At 38.2% G+C, this 17,796-nt stretch overlaps 1 protein-coding gene across 3 annotated transcripts in view; it reads left to right on the top strand.

The window, feature by feature from the left end:
• Nucleotides 1-946: 946 nt before the first annotated feature.
• LOC131048542 (aspartate carbamoyltransferase, chloroplastic) overlaps nucleotides 947-17,796 on the top strand; it is a 44,121-nt gene continuing 27,271 nt past the window's right edge. For 2 of the 3 annotated variants that reach the window (XM_057982532.2, XM_057982530.2), the window contains exon 1: nucleotides 947-1,128. The gene's annotated coding sequence lies outside the window, so the exon portion shown is untranslated. Of the gene's footprint in view, nucleotides 1,129-1,323; nucleotides 1,623-17,796 lie in introns of those variants that run through there. The other variant, XM_057982531.2, reaches the window with a different exon arrangement.

Genomic DNA, 17,796 nt, shown 5'->3' with positions numbered 1-17,796 from the left:
ATTACTCCAAATAAAATAGAACCCTCGCCACTTGTCTCCAACTATATGAAACCGTTACATTCAAATGATAGTGGAAGAGTGCCATAATATTTAAAACTCTATTATTATCCATATTTAAAACTTTATTATTATTATTTGATGGTACATACTTAAGCAACTCTATTATTATCCATATTTTTGAAACTCTTGTATACTACTAATATTGTTGCAATCGTTAGATTCCTTTCTATTATAAGATATTTTTCGGCATAATTTACCTATATTTTTTAAATATAGATATACTAGTTTTATTATCTAAGTATATAGATTTCAATTTCAAATTTTAAAGGATGTAAGATTATTATTATGCTGAGAGGCATCTAAAATGACATCAAAATGTCCGTAAACAAAAATCCATTTTTGAAACAATTTGATATGCAAATGACAGGTAAATGCATGAAATATGCCATGTTTTTATTATCTAAGTATATAGATTTCAATTTCAAATTTTAAAGGATGTAAGATTATTATTATGCTAATTACAAGTAAATGCATGAAATATGCCATGTTTTAGCTTTTGTGGAGGTGTTATTTTATTACTCCAAATAAATTAGAACCCTCACCACTTGTCTCCAACTAGATTCACAACTTTTTGCATACAAACTATTATGGATTTATATTCTTGGTATTTAGATTTATTTTAAGATGATTATTTTCTATTATAAGATATCTCTCAACATATTTTACATATATTTTTAAAATATAAATATACTAATTTTAATCTACATTAAATAACCTAAAACCTAAATTGAAATTTTTTTATTTTTATTTTTTCTCTAATTGCGAGCAGTTACATGGGACCTGCTATATACCTTATTCATAATTATGGAATCATTTCTTTTTCTTTTCAATTGCAAGCAATTACATGGGACCTGCTTTATACCTTTTTTCATAATTAAAATGGAATCATTTCATAACATTTTTTTTAAGGGACAGCTATGGCAAAGCCACATCTACTTGACTAAAAAAACAGGATAACTAAAAAATTCAAAATGCTGTGGAAAATATAAATCGGTAGTGATCTTGGAGAAGAATTGAAGGCTCGTTTAATCCCTATCCAGGGTAAAGAGGAGAAGCTGTGAAATAGAGGTAACATCGTTACTGTATATCTTAGCGATCTGCCTTTACTGTGTACTGTAACCAGAGAAGAAGAAACAAACAAATGAAATATGTTGATGCTTACCTGAAAATGAAATAGGTCACTAAGATTCAGGAACATATGTTTGTGTGGACAAAATAGATTCTACGCCCAAATAATACCGACCCTATGATACATACAAATGCAAATAAATGTGCACATTTTAGAGACACAGATCAAAGAAATGAGGAGATGAAGTCTAGGAAATGCTAAGAACTTCATCCAAGAAAACCTATTTCAAGATAGTCAATCATCCAGTAAAAGCTTAATCTCGATGTTAAGAGTGACTGCGACAAGCAGGCAGGCCGTAGATTGCATGCCTCCAGAATCTTTAAATACCACATTGTTATTTTGCATTCTGAATGCTATATTTTCTTCTTTCATTACAGCAAAAGCCTAATCTCAATATTGAGAGTGACTGGAAGAAGCAACCAGGCCATATATTGTATGTCCCCAGAATCGTTAAATTCCATATTGTTATTTTGCATTCTGAATGCTATATTTTAAATTTCTTTCATTCCTGCAAAAGCATAATCTCGATGTTATGAGTGACTGCAAGAGGCAGGCAGGCTGTAGATTTCACGTCTTCAAATTCTTCACTTAACCATGCAGAAGGAAAATAACTGTATTATTTCAAAGGAAGCCCTGCTCTGGTGAGACAAATTCATACATGGACGATTCATATTTACGAGACTTGAGTAATTAATAATTTTTTGTTCCTCGTAATCTTTTTGCATTGTACTCATGAATAACGGGATTTGTAGAAGTAGTAGAACGAGAATCAACCCAATTTGAAAGGCATCAGCAAGTAGCTCTTTCAAACTAAACTTTGATGGTGCTTTTCGAGGCAACACAAGGTCATCAGACGCAGAGAAAATTTTCAGAAATGATTGAGGGTAAGCAATAGCCATATGGAACGGACCAACTGTTGCCAGGGACAGTCGAAACTTGTTTAACGCAATTCTCAAATGATTATCAGTCCAGCTATCAAGAAGTAAAGTAAACGTTACCAAATCAATGAGATATTCCAGGACTACACCTTCATAAATCAACCTTTTCATATCAACTGGGTTGCATGCATATGATGGGTAGGTAATAAAATATCAGATCACTTGGCTAACCTATATATCAAAGTTGGGGAAATCTAATGGACCATCTTCATGATAGAAGAGACCTTATAAGGCATCGTCCCAATGGAAATTTGCTGTGAGGTGTTGTAGCAGTATTCACCTAGGTGCAATCATCTGATCCATGGGGTCTGCTGATTTGAAACATAGTTTCTCAAGTACTTCTCGACCCATTTATCTTTGTTTGTCTGTCAGTTTGGGGATGGTAGCTAGTACTCAGTGCGAGCTCTGTTCCTGTCAAGTGAAATAACTCTTGGCAAAAGGAACTGAGAAATTTGTTGCCCCTATCATTGACAATGTTTTTGTACAAGCCATGTAGTTTGAAAATTTCCTTGAAGAATATGTTTGCTAGCTGGTGTGCCTTTAAATATGAAGCAACAGTAATAAAATGTGCATACTTCATCAATCTATCAACCACAACATAAATACAGCCTTTACCTTGTACCTTGGGTAGCCCAGTGATGAAGTCCATGGATAAGTTTTGCCATTTCTGCTTAGGAATGGGCAACAGTTGGAGCAAGCCTGCTTGAAAAATTTGCTCTCCTTTGTTCCTTGGGCAGGTCATGCATTTTGTAATGTGCTTATGGACATCTTCCTTCAATCCCTTCTATGAAAAACTTTCACAGAATCTGCCTGTATCTTGTAATATCCTTGATGTCCTTTTGTCGGAGCACTATGAAAGGCTTCCAAACTCTTCCCCTTGATCTAGACTCAGGCATAAAAAATATTCTTTTGTAGAGGATTATCTCCTTTCTCTCAACATACCTATCATCTTTCGCAACCTCATCAATGGTTCCAATAGCAAATCTATTCTTAGCATACTCAGCAATAATAGAAGTCCTCCAATCAGCAGTAAGAATAGATAACAAACATAGAATAGGTCTCCTAGAAAGTGCATCAGCTACCACATTCCTCTTGCTCTTCATGTACTCTATTTTGAAATCATAAACTTGTATCTTGCTTACCTGTTTTTGTTGGCAATCATTTAGATTTTTTTTGATTGAAGAACTTTAAACTATTATGACCAGTCTTCACCACGAATCTTCCACAAACTAAATACTATCAAAACTTCTCTAGTGCGTGAATGATGGCCAACATCTCCTTATCATAAATAGAATATCCCTACTCTAAACTATTTAGGATTTTGCTCTCAAAATCTATTGGATGCCCTTTTTGACTTAGGACAATTCCAATGCCTTCTTTAGTAGCATCACATTCAACAACAAAGGGCAACACAAAATCAGGAATGCCAAGTACAAGGCATGAACTCATTACCTCCTTCAATTTATCGAAAGTTTTTTGAGTATCTCCAGACCATTCAAAGGCTTCCTTCTTTGTCAAATCAATTAGGGGTGCAGCCAGTTGAGACAAACCCTTCACAAACCTTCTACAATAAAAGTATAATCCAAGAAACCTTTTCAACTGAGTTAGATTGGTGGGTGGAGGCAAATCAAGGATTGCTTGAATCTTGTGCTTATTCACTTGATTGCCCTTGGGCTTATGGCATGACCCAAGTACAGAATTTCAGATAATCCAAACTCACATTTGGATAACTTAGCATAGAAGGATTACTGCTCCAAAATTCCTTGAGAATTGTGTCTAGGTGTTCCAACTGTTCTTTCCAAGTCTTGCTGTAGATTAATATGTCATCAAAGAAAACCAAAACAAAATTTCTAGGTTACTTATTGAATACTTGATTCATGCATGATTGGAACGTAGGGCATTAGTGAATTCAAAATGCATGACCAAAAACATAAAATGTCCAGAATGGCACTGGAATGTTGTCTTCTCAATATCTTTTTCCTTCACATGGATTTGATGGTATCTCGATCTCAGATCAATCTTGGAGAAGTACACAGCTCCATGCAGTTCATCTATGAGCTCATCTATCCTTGGAATTGGATATTTATTCTTAATGGTCTTCTATTCAATGTTTTATAATCAATGCACATCTTTAGAGTACCATTCTTTTTCTTCACAAAAATTATTGGAGATGTGAGGGGGCTGAAGCTAGGCCTTATGAATCCCTTGTCAAGGAGTTCTTTGATTGCCGTTGTTTACTTAGGTAAGGTTATGTTACTTAACATACAGAGTAAATGATAATATAACTTACAAAACATAGACTGCCAATTACCAATATAGATTCCAGAAAGATAGAGCATTATTCCATTCAACTTCATATGCAATGTATACATGACAATGATAACAGGTCCCTTATACATACAAAATGAGTACATATATAGTAGTTTGCATTTGGTTAAGATTATCAACCATCAAGAACTGTCAAGTAAAAAATCACTTGTTGGGGACAGATAAACACAATTACATAACATAGTTTTATTTACCAAATAGCCGACTAACTTCTAACATAGTTACTTTATACTTTCAACTAACTAATATTTGTATGTAAACAAAATCGGCACACTTGATCGACTACATCAACCCCCCCAAAAAGAAAGTCGTCTTCCAGATGACTAAAGCAAAAACGGCTATGTACAATAAAACTTTACTAAGGAGGAGAGGCAAAGGATGTCCTTGGACAAGTTGAGGATGTTGGGATAGAGGTGGCTGTTGCGGTAGAGAGCCACTGATGAAGGCACCGCACCTACTTTGTATGGATCCTCAAGTCATGTTCAACCACAGGCTCTCGTTCCCTCAACCCTTTGACCATGAGAGCTGCCTCCATTAGGTGAACCTTTGTTTGTTCTAACTCTTGCTCCTTCTGAGTCAACTCCCTAGTCTACCCTGCCAATTGTTCATCTCTCTCTGCCAACCCTACCTGCTGATCCTCTAGTCTACTCTCTTGCTTAGCCAACTGAGCCTCGCGTTCGGCCAATGTAGCTTCCATAGCCATATGGCGTTCACGTTTTGCAGTGGTGAGCTAGATTTGCTGGGTAAGTTGGTCTTGAAATTTGTTGTAGTATCCCAGTAATTTTTTTTTTTTTTTAAGGCCAATAACAATTCATCCACAACAAATAACCCGTTAAGGTTAGACAAATAATCCAAACTACTGAAAGAGAACCCTTCCACCTTTTGTTCACCGCGAGCCTAGTCTGGGAGGGTGAGAGCATACGGTGTTCCGGGGATCGTTAGCAACAATAATCAAACTGAAATTACAATGCCTGGGTGGCAAGCCAGCCCCTTCTGCTTATCCAGCAGGATAGAAACCAAACTCTTGGTGGTAAACCGACCAAGGGAAAATGATAAGAAACTGAAATTCAATCACTCTACTGCGTATTTCAGCAGGAGGACATTGCATTAAGCTATCACTCTACTGCATATTTCAGCGGGAGGACCATTGTATTGAACTTATCACTCGACCACTTATTCAGCGGGAGGACTGAGTACAAAAACTGAATTACAAAACTTAGAAGGCGGCAAGCCAGCCTCTTCCACTTATGCAGTGGGAATTACAAATGAAAGCAGAAAGAAGGGATGATCAGTAGTACTGAAACAACTTTACAACATAGAGATGAGATGAGAAGAATCATTGCAAATTTCTACAACAAGGATATAAATTTCTGTTACAACCAATCTGCAGGCTGAAGTACAAACCAGCAGCCTATAGAAATACCAAAATACTCATAACTCCCTCATTTTACATCCAAATCAACTCAAACCAGTCCCAAACCCACCATACATCATAAGCAATGACAACCAATCAAACCCACACCCCAAACAAACCCTTATTTATTTTGCACGCATCTCGATGCAACATAGAAAACCCACACCTAGCCTAAGAATTTCGATTTGGCATAATAAATTCAAAACTCAAACAAACGTGCTATAAATTTACAAAGTTTATCGCCAGTGCTGGGTAGGAAGATAGAGCTGATACCCATAACCGTCAGTCGCTTCAGCAGAGAGGTATGATAAAAAATATGCTTCAGCCACAGGCAAAACCAGCGAGTCTCCAAAATCACTTCAACACCAAAATTGTCTATGGTAAACTCTGAGAATGTAGGAGAATACAATGCATAGCTAGGTACTGTATTTCAAGTACGAAACTAGGTAGCACTAGGGAGACGCACTCCGAAGCCTCAAGTTCTATCGCCAAACTGGCAGCATAACATTACAAATTTTCAAGATAGTGCAAATGGGAGCCCAAGCCTCATATTTATAACTTCACTCTTCAAATCCAAATTCCATTCCTCCAAATTCCACGCCTTGCATTTGAATTTCATTCCACTACAAGTGGACCCAAGTGTAGCGCCACTTTCTTCCTAAGTCAAGACTCACACCAAAAAGGGGGAGGGCCCACGTAAATCACTTGGCACATAATGGAGATGCAACATGAAATAATGTTCTCCTAAAATATTTTGACATCCCATAGTACACATGAATTTCGCCACAATTTAGGATAAAATAGGCATTAATCCCAAATTTAATAAACCAATAGCCAATAATCAAATTAATTAAATATCAACCTTAGGATAAGGAATTAATATTTAATTATGTCGCAAATAACTCCCGTACTGATTATTATCACAACCAGGATGAAACTGAGCCCGAACGACCACAAAATTGCTGTAGAATTAGAACCCTGTCAATTGCCAAAAATAGAACTGTGCCACACAACCACTTACTAAAAATAGTAAGTCAAGAACTACTCCTCAGAAAAACATGATCATCGCGTCCAGAGGCAAAACATAGAGAGCTCAGTAGGACACTGACACCAGAATGGCCATTCCCTGACTTACTAAAAATAGTAAGTCCTTGTTTCATCAATGCTGGACCCTCATTCTTCATTCCACCTAGCCTACGGGTCTTAGGAATAGGCTATTGGACCACTGGAAGGTCATCAGTGAGAAGGGGACATTACAATCCGCCCTCCCCAAAATTGCTTGTCCTCAAGCAACTGTAAGGCTGGATGCAATAAAATCTCCTCATTTTCCCACGTAGCATCCTCTGTTGGTAGATTTTCCATTTGATCAAGTATTCCCTGATCACTCTTCTCCTCAAAGATCGTTCTTTGAATTCAAGGATAGCTTCTGGAACCAAAACCAACACTCCCTCCTCATCAAGCGGAGGTAACGCAGCTGAAGCAACAACATTATGTCCTAGAGCCTTCTTAAGGCGAGACATGAAATACATTATGGATCCTGCTGCTTGCTGGTAATTCCAACTCATAAGCCACTTCTCCAACCCTTCTGCTGACTCTGAAAGGCCCATAGAATCGATGCTTCAATTTCTCAACCCCACTCTTCCTGAGAGTAGACTGTCTGTAGGGTTGGAGCCTCAAATAAACCATGTCGCCCAACTCAAAGGTGCGCTCATTACGTTGCTGATCAGCATATAACTTTTGCTGATTCTGCGCATGTTGGAGATTGTCCTTCAAAATCCTCAGAATATCTTGACTTTGTTGCATCATATCCTTTGCCTGAGGGGTCCTGCTATCACCAAATACCAAGTCTGTGAAGCTAGGAGCTTCATAACCGTATAGTGCCATGAATGGTGACATCCGAATGGACATGTGAGAGGAGGAATTGTAACAATATTCCCCTAGGTGAAGCCATCTCACCCAAGTATTCTGCTGCTCCGAGACATAGTTTCTAAGATAACCTTCCAACCACTTATTCACTATCTCGGTCTGCCCATCGGTTTGAGGGTGATAACTGGTGCTTGGAGTGAGCACAGTACCACACAATCTGAAATTCTCCTGCCAAAAAACACTTAGGAATTTGTTGTCCCTATCACTCACAATGTTCTTCGGTAAACCATGTAATCTGAACACCTCCCGGAAGAACACTTCAGCAACTTGTGCTGCTGTAAAAGAGCTGGTGATGGCAAAGAAATGAGCAAACTTTGTAAGTCTGTCTACCACCACATATATACTATCCTTCCCTTGAGCCCGAGGCAACCCCGTGATGAAATCCATGGAAATACTTTCCCATTTTTGACCGGGAATAGGCAAGGGTTGTAACAAACCAGCTGGTAGAGTGTGCTCATCTTTGTTCCTCTGACATGTATGACACTCCTTAATGTACTTCAAAACTGTAATGTCCCTACTAGTTAGAGATCATTGTCTTGCAAAACAGATTGTTAGAACACAACAAAAATATATATACATAACTAATCTAATTTGCAGTTAAAGTTCAATTACTTAATTAACACTACTTTCAATTCTTTAAAATAAAAAGGATACGAATGCCATACGAAGATATGTCTTTAGGCATAATTTCTTACACCCAAGCCATCCAAGGAAGACCATATGTCAATTCCTTGTCTTGGATGATGCATCTCATCATCCAAGTCCATCAGAGAGGACCGACCAAATCCGTCTCTTCTTGGATGAACTTAGTCAACCAAGCCATATATATGCATATAGATATTCAGTATATACTGCCTACCAGGGATTATCATAATCCCTCCATTAGGCTAAGGGAATTTCTTCCCTATAGCCTCCATCATATAATCACATTAATATTACATTTTATAATTCATTACTGTTTTTCATTCCATAATTTTCGTCTTCATTTATATATTCTTTAATCTTTCTAATGATCCTAAATATACATACATATTCTACATAGATTCCTATCTTTATTGCTACATTCATATAAGTAATCATTAGAGATATATGTGTTAATAAAAATGCATTAATATATATGTGTGTGTGTGGCACACATGTCCACACACATATATACCTTAAGACTTCTTAATCCCTCTTACCTGTACGCAGATTGTAGCTTGCGGTTGGAGTTCACATTGTAGATGTCACCTACAGATTGGGAGGCATACCACAAAGAACACAAATGTTACTTCCCTTAACTTGATAACAATTCTGATATGATCTTATCAATGGTGATCTCACTAGATGCTTTTGATTCCTTCCCTTTATATCTCTCAATTTGAGGGAGAGGTCACACTTCTTCATCATGTATGCCCTTTGGCAAGAGACACACCCTTTCACCATTATCACCCTTTGAAAGAGTGCAAATCTTCATTATTTCTACCATTTGAAAGGGACACAACCTTTCATAATCAAATCTGCACTTATTATTTAAATCAGATCTGCACTTCTCATTACCAAATTATCCCGCCCTCAAATGAGGTTTTCTTCTCCCTTTTATATATCATTGTTGAGGGAGTCACAACTTTTCCTTTCACGTCTTTTGACTTTTCATTAACTTAATTAATTTTTAATTAATCATATTTAATTATATCATTTTATATTTTAATTTTATTATTATCATTTATTATTAAATTCTATTTCAAAGGGGATATTATTATAATTTATTGTTAAATTCTATTTCAAAGTGGGGATATTACTATCATTTATTATTAAATTCTATTTCAAAATGGGGATATTACAAAAACATCATTTTTAAGTCCCTTCCAAGAGAATCTCTCCCTGATTTGCCTATATGTCTTGAAATAACCTTAGTGACCAGCAAGGGGAATGTCATGGAAAGTCTTCAAAATCTTCTCTTTTAACTGGGATTCAGCTACTATGAAGATTCTTCCCTTGTACTAGAACAATCCCTCAACCAATTTGTACCTTTCATCATGAAAAGTACCTTCTATAAGGTTAGTTGCAAACTGATTTTTGGCATAATCAGCAAGCAACAACTCTCTCCAATCAGCAGTAAGCTCGCAAAGTGAGCTTAAATGGGGTCTCCTGGATAAGGCATCTGCCACCACATTGTTTTTACCCTTAACATACTCAATATCGAAATTGTAAGCTTGTAGCTTACTCACCCATTTTTGCTGTCTCTCATTCAGATCCTTCTGATGCATGAAGTGTTTAAGACTATTGTGGTCAGTCTTAACAATGAACTTACTCCCCACCAGATACTGTCTGAATTTTGCAAGGGCATGCATTATGGCAAGCATTTCCTTGTCATAAATGGAATATAGTCTCTCAGGACCTCTCAACTTTCTGCTCTCAAAGACTATAGGATGCTTATCCTGCATGAGGACCGCACCAACACCTTCTCCAGATGCATCACACTGTAGCTCAAATGGCTTGGTGAAATCAGGCAATGCTAAAACTGGGCAGGAACTCATGATCCCTTTAAACTGCTCAAATGTTGTCTGTGCCCTTTCGGACCATTCAAAAGCTCCCTTCTTTGTGAGATCTGTAAGGGGGGCTGCCAACTGAGAATATCCCTTCACAAACCTCCGATAGAATCCACACAATCCCAAAAATCCCCTCAAATGTGTTATGTTTTCGGGAGTAGGCCAATCAAGGATGGCTCTAATCTTTTCGGGATCCACCTTCACATCACCCACATTGATAATGTGGCCGAGGTAGAGCAACTCTTCCATCTCGAACTCACATTTGGACTCCTTGGCAAACAGAGACTCCGATTCTAATATGCCCAACACTTCATCCAACTGTTGTAAATGTTCTTTCCAAGACTTGCTGAAAATTAGGATGTTGTCAAAAAATATCAACACAAACTTCCTTAACTGTTCTTGGAAGATTCTGTTCATGCATGACTGGAATGTAGCAGGAGCATTAGTCAAACCAAAGGGCATGACTAGGAACTCAAAATGCCCAAAGTGGCATCTGAAAGCAGTCTTCTCCACATCTGAAGCTCTCATTCTAATCTGATGGTACCCTGATCTGAGGTCAATCTTGGAAAAGAATGCTGCCCCATGTAGCTCGTCAATGAGCTCATCAATTCTCGGAATAGGATACCGATTCTTGATGGTTTTTTGATTTAGGGCTCTGTAATCCACACACATGCGCATGGTCCCATCCTTCTTTCTCACCAAAACAACAGCCGAAGCAAAGGGGCTTTTGCTAGGCTGTATATAACCCATGTCAAGCAATTCCTGAATTGCTTTTTCAATCTCATCCTTCTGCTTCTTGGGATATCAGTAAGGAGTAGTCATGACGGGCTTAGCTCCCTCTTCAAGCTCAATAATGTGTTCGGCACCTCTTTCAGGGGGCCTGCCAGGAGGGGGATTTTCGAACACCTTGCTTCTCTTAGTTATCAAAGCTATGTCTTTAGGATAATTTTTGTGCTCTTGTTGTGGTTCTGAAGGCATTACCATGATCTTGCTTCTATCCTTGACCATTGCTGAAATATCTGAGGAATAGCTGCCCTTATCCACCAAGGGATTGGAAGGCATTATCAAACACTCCGCTGCCCACTCCACTTGATTATGGCGGATCAGCCTTTCCATTCTTTTCAAGGATACAACTTTAAGTCCCCCATGCAACATTCCTCTCAAAACTACCTTCTTTCCTTCAGACATGAATTTCAGCTCCATAGTTTGTAGGTTTAGTGTGATCTCACCAAGAGATCTCAGCCATTGAATCCCTAGGACTGCAGCGTCAGTCCCTCCAATACTCACCACAAAGAAATCATCTCTGATTTTATGATTTCCCAACTTCAGAGACATGTTGGAAATCATTCGGTTACAGGATATAGTGGAGTCATCTGCTACCATGACTTTGAAGCCCTCAACTTCTTCTGCCACTAGTCCCTTTTTTGCAACAATCCTTTCATCAATGAAGTTATGTGTTGTGTAATTTTATACCCTAGGTTTGTTAATCAGATTTATTTCCTTTGATTATGCCCTAGATTGTAATCAGATTTGTGGCAAAATAAGTTAACATTCAGTAAAATTAGAAATAAAGTAACCAGTATACAAACACACATACCCTAGGAAAACCTCCAAGGAGGAAAAACCCAACATTAAAGATTCACAGGTCAGATTATATATTCTCCTCTTAAATCACAAGTACAATACTTAGCTTCTCTGTCAGATCTGATCCTTTTGCATAGCAGATCTGCACTTCTAAGTTCTCCAAGTCTGTACCAAAACAGCCTATGTCCTTTTGGACAATTTCGCACAAGTCTGAATAATTTCACTTTCTTCCTTGTGAATTCACACCTTATTAAGCAGAGCTGTTTCACCTTTCTTGTAGAATGAATGAGTGAGTTTGACTTGCAAAATGTCTCTTATTTATACGCACCTTTAACTCTTAATTGCAAGTCGGCCTCCTTTAGATTTTGGCGCCAATATATTTTATTATGTGGCGTGTGTATTTAGGATAGTGTGGAGATTGGGCTGGGCATAGATTAGAGGTCTCGTTACCCTAGGATAGGGCCCAGACCTAAAGGGGTTCGGATGTTGCCTTAAGGCAATCCGAACCCATACATGGCCCTAGTTACAAACAACACTCCCTCTTAACTAGGGAAGAGGAGAATACATAATCTGAACCTTTAAAGTTCCATCTAGCACACAAGCATAGAATGGATCTAGCACACAAGCATAGAATTACATCTTCCACCTAACACACAAGCATAGGATGGTTGTAGCACACAAGCATAGAAAGTGTAATACACCAGTGGGTCTTTATATTATTACAATTATCCATCTAGCACACAAGCATAGATTGGATATAATTCATTCTTGCACACAAGCAAGGAATGATTCAAAGTGCTACAGATAGAGTCACTAAGATTGAAGCTCCCTTTCAATCAGGGTTCCGTTTTCCACAACATCTGTTTCTGAAGTATTCGAACTTCGCTCTGGATAAAGGTTTGGTGAGGATGTCTGCAATCTGTTCATCTGTGCTAATGTACTTTAGATGAATGACACCTCTTTGCACCATATCTCGAATGAAGTGATAGTGTGTTTCCACATGTTTGGACCGATCATGGAATACAGGATTTACTGACATCTTTATACAACTTTGATTATCACAATGAATGGTGGTAGGACCACTAGCTTGACCAAATAGTCCAACAAGGAGCTTACGAAGCCACACTGCTTCTCTGGATGTAACAGATGCGGCAATGTACTCAGCTTCTGCAGTGCTTAATGCTACCGAAGATTGCTTTCTACATGCCCAAGAGATCGCTGCAGAGCCCGAGTTGAAGCAAATACCTGAAGTACTTTTCCTGTCCTTGACACTTCCCGCCCAATCTGAATCTGAGTAGCCTTCCAAGAGGATTGAGGTATTAAGTGAATACTTCAGCCCATAGCCAATCGTGCCATGCAGGTATCTTAGAATGTGCTTGGCAGCAACCAAGTGAACAAGTTTAGGTAAGCTCATAAACTGACTGAGAGCATTCACAGCATAACAGATATCTGGCCTAGTATTGACTAGGTACATCAAGGAGCCAATCAACTGCGTGTACTCAGATGGATCTGCAAAACCAGAGTTAGCTGCAGAAACACTTAACTTCTTTAAGTTAGATTCCATAGGAGTATGCATAGGTTTACAATCTATCATCCTAAATCTTTTCAAAATATCAATAGTATATTTTCTTTGACTTGAAAAATTTCATTGGATCTTTGCCATACTTCTAACCCTAGGAAGTAATGCATTAAACCTAAGTCCTTCATTTCAAATTCTGAGGCTAATTCCTTCTTACATCTTATGATTAATTTACTTTCACCAGTGAGAAATAAATCATCCACATACAAAACTAAAATAAGCATCTCACCATTATAAACTTTCAAGTAAATATTAGCATCAGCATCATTCTTGCAAAATCCTAAGCTTAGTAAGTACTTATCAATTCTTTCATACCAAGCACGAGGAGCCTGTTTGAGCCCATATAAGGCTTTCTTCAACCTGCAAACATGAGAATCTCTTTTATGGATTACATAACCTTTTGGTTGCTCAATATAGACTTCCTCTTCAATGACTCCATTGAGGAAGGCTGTCTTAATGTCCATTTGGTGCAGCTCCCAACCTTTGGTTGCAGCAATAGCTATTATAGATCTAATAGAAGTATATCTAGCAACAGGGGCAAAGGTTTCTTCATAATCTATTCCTTCTTTTTGAGAAAAACCACGAGCTACAAACCTAGCTTTATATTTTTCAATACTACCATCAGCATTATGTTTAATTTTAAACAACCATTTAGAGGAAACAACAGACTTACCTTTGGGTCTGGGTACAATGTCCCAGACATCATTCTTGATGATAGACCCATACTCTTCATCCATGGCTAGTTTCCAAGCATGATGGGACCTAGCTTCTTCGACATTGTGAGGTTCAGACTCAATGATATTGCACATCACAGAGATGTAGTTGGCGTGATTTTGGAATCTCTTGCTATCTCTAAAGGTTCCTCTGGGAGCAGCAAATCCTTCAGCATCTTGAATCGTGTTTCTAACCCAAAGTGGTCTCTTCTTGGAGACCACAATATCCTGAGGTATATCGGTAGAGTGCATAGGTTCTGATGGGTCATTCTGAACTTCCTGATCTGGAAGGTCAGTAGACTCCTCCTGTATCTCAGGGTTAGCATCAACTATTGAATCTTGATTTTCAATCAACATATCATTATTGTTGGTTAATGAACCTTTAGATCTTTTGAAAGCAATATCTTCTTCAAAAGTTACATCTCTGCTTACCTCAACATACCTTTGACCTGGAATGTAGATCCTGAAGGCTTTGGAAGATTCGCTGTAACCCACTAAGATGCCTTTCTTTCCAGATGGATCCAACTTGGTTCGTTTTTCTTTAGGCACATGAACATACACCGGGCTCTCGAGTATCCTTAAGTGAGTGATGTCAGGTTTGATTCTTGTAAAGGCTTCTTCAGGAGTCACATCCTTTAGGGTGCGATGAGGACATCTATTCTGAATGTAAACTGCTGTTTTGGATGCTTCCGCCCATAGAAAAGGTTGCAGGTCTTGATCATGGATCATGGCCCTTGCAACTTCAACAATGGTCCTGTTCTTTCTTTCAACAACTCCATTTTGCTGAGGATTGTAGGGAACGCAGAACTCCCTCTTAATTCTTGCTTTAACACAATAGTCATAGAAACTCCCTGAGGTGTATTCACCTCCATTGCTAGACCTCAAACATTTAATTCTCCTGTAGTATTTTCAACTAAGGCTTTGAATTCTTTAAATCTGTTTAGGACTTCTTCAGACTCTTTAGATTTAAGAAAATAGATCCATGTTTTCCTAGAAAAATCATCTATGAAGATAACATAATATAGGAAACCGCTAGGAGATGCTACAAACATAGGACCACATAAATCTGAATGAATAAGTTCTAACCTTTCTTTTGCCCTACTATCGCTTTTATGAAAGGGATTCTTTACATTTTTACCCATTGCACAACCTTTACAAGCATCATCATGAGATAAATTGAGTTTAGGCACACCTTTAACCATTTTACCGAGAGTGGGAAGAGCTTGGATGTGTAAGTGACCCAATCTTCTATGCCATAGTTCGCATGATTCATGGGTCTCATGAATGAGAGCTTGAATTGGGTTAGCTGCAAGCTTATATAAACTATCACATCTATTTCCAATAATACGAGTAGATTTGAAATTAGATTTCTTAGACCAAGCGAGTACTTTCCCTTCAGAAAATGCTATTTGCAAACCCTTATCTTCTAAGGCAGAAATGGAAATCAGATTTCTTTTAATACCAGGTTCAAAGAGAATATCACAGAGTTGTAAGGAAATACCAGAATCTAGTTTTAAAGAGGTAGTGCCAGAACCTTTTACCGAGTATCGAGCATCATCACTGATTACTACATGAAGGTTGGTGTCTTTTTCAATCAGATCTGAGAGATGCTCACGAAATCCTGAGATGTGTTTGGAGGCACCACTGTCAAGTATCCACGTATTGTTGTCCGTAGGAACATTGCTGGATAGAGCAGAGATAAGAAGATAATCTTCACTTTGTTCGGCAACTTCATTTAAGTTGGCTTCCCTTTCCTTTGGGTCATTCTGACAATCTCTGGCATAGTGACCATACTTATCACATCTGAAGCAATGAATGTGAGAGGAATCTCTTGACTTTTTCCTTGGATCATAGATGAGGATCTAAAATCTTTGCTTCTCTTTTCTTTCTTCCAATGTCCACCTTTCCTAGATTTAGCCAAGAGAACATGATTATCTTTGTGAGAGTTCTTGAGTTTTCCTCTTACCTCAATTCGAGATTCCTCTTCGATGCAATCAGATTGAAGACATTCAAAGTTGGGACGATCGGCTCTTCCACCAATGCTACGAATGAATGGTTCCCATTCATTAGGTATACCATTTAATGCAATCATAACAAGATCTTTATCCGAGATTTGGCAATCAAGAGTGCTTAGCTTGTCCTTTAGTTCATTAATCTTCATGAAGTAGGCTATGATTGAGTCTTCTTCTTTCATTTTCATGTGAAGAAGTTGTTGTCTTAGAGCAAGGGCCCTGCTGAGGTTGTTGACCTCATACATCCCTTCCAAGTGTTTGATCATTTCCCTGGCAGATACGAACTTTGATATGATAGTGACAAGGTGATTCTTGACGGACTCAATTATGATCCTTCTAGCCTTGAGGGAATCTTTCTTGAACTGTTTCAGCTCTTCAACATCTTCTGGAGGAGACAGACTTTCTTCTTCTACAAATTTCAGCAGATCATTCTCTTCAAGGATCAATAGAATACGGACTTTCCAAGCAGCATAATCAATGGCTCCCTCAAGTCTATCTTCAGCCTTCAAACCTGACATTTTAATCTGAAAACAAACAACAACTATATACAACAATTGATTTGCTAAAATCAAAAGATAGTGACACCTTAGCTCTGATACCATGTAATTTTATACCCTAGGTTTGTTAATCAGATTTATATCCTTTGATTATGCCCTAGATTGTAATTAGATTTGTGGCAAAATAAGTTAACATTCAGTAAAATCAGAAATAAAGTAAGTAACCAGTAGACAAACACACATACCCCGGGAAAACCTCCAAGGAGGAAAAACCCAACATTAAAGACCCACAGGTCGGATTATATATTTTCCTCTTAAATCACAAGTACAATACTTAGCTTCTCTGTCAGATCTGATCCTTTTGCATAGCAGATCTGCACTTCTAAGTTCTCCAAGTCTGTACCAAAACAGCCTATGTCCTCTTGGACAATTTCGCACTAGTCTGGATAATTTCGCTTTCTTCCTTGTGAATTCGCACCTTATTAAGTAGAGCTGTTTCACCTTTCTTGCAAAATGAATGAGTGAGTTTGACTTGCAAAATATCTCTTATTTATACGCACCTTTAACTCTTAATTGCAAGTCGGCCTCCTTTAGATTTTGGCGCCAATATATTTTATTATGTGGTGTGTGTATTTAGTATAGCGTGGAGATTGTGCTGGGCATAGATTAGGGGTCACGTTACCCTAGGATAGGGCCCAGACCTAAAGGGGTTCGGATGTTGCCTTAAGGCAATTCGAACCCATACATAGCCCTAGTTACAAACAACATGTTGCACCTGTGTCAATGAGAGCTATGACACGATGCTCTCAAATCACACCCCAAACTTTGAAAGACTCATTTTTGTGAATGCTCGAGAGTTGAGCAACCACTCCTCTATCTTCTGACCCAAATTCAGGCCCTTCAGGAGCCTCTTCATACTCGCTGTCCTCAACTTCTATTTGCTGTTCTGAAATTTCAGAATCTGACCCATCTTCTGAATAGCATTCCATCTGATGCAAATTCCCTTTTCCATGGCACCTATGTCCGGGAACCCAAGGTTCTCTGCAAGAATAACAAAGATTCTTTCTCCGGAGCTCTTGACGGAG

This window comes from Cryptomeria japonica, chromosome 9, assembly GCF_030272615.1.
Source record: "Cryptomeria japonica chromosome 9, Sugi_1.0, whole genome shotgun sequence".
NCBI classification, from domain to species: Eukaryota; Viridiplantae; Streptophyta; class Pinopsida; order Cupressales; family Cupressaceae; genus Cryptomeria; species Cryptomeria japonica.
This window is presented reverse-complemented; position numbering and strand designations above follow the sequence as displayed.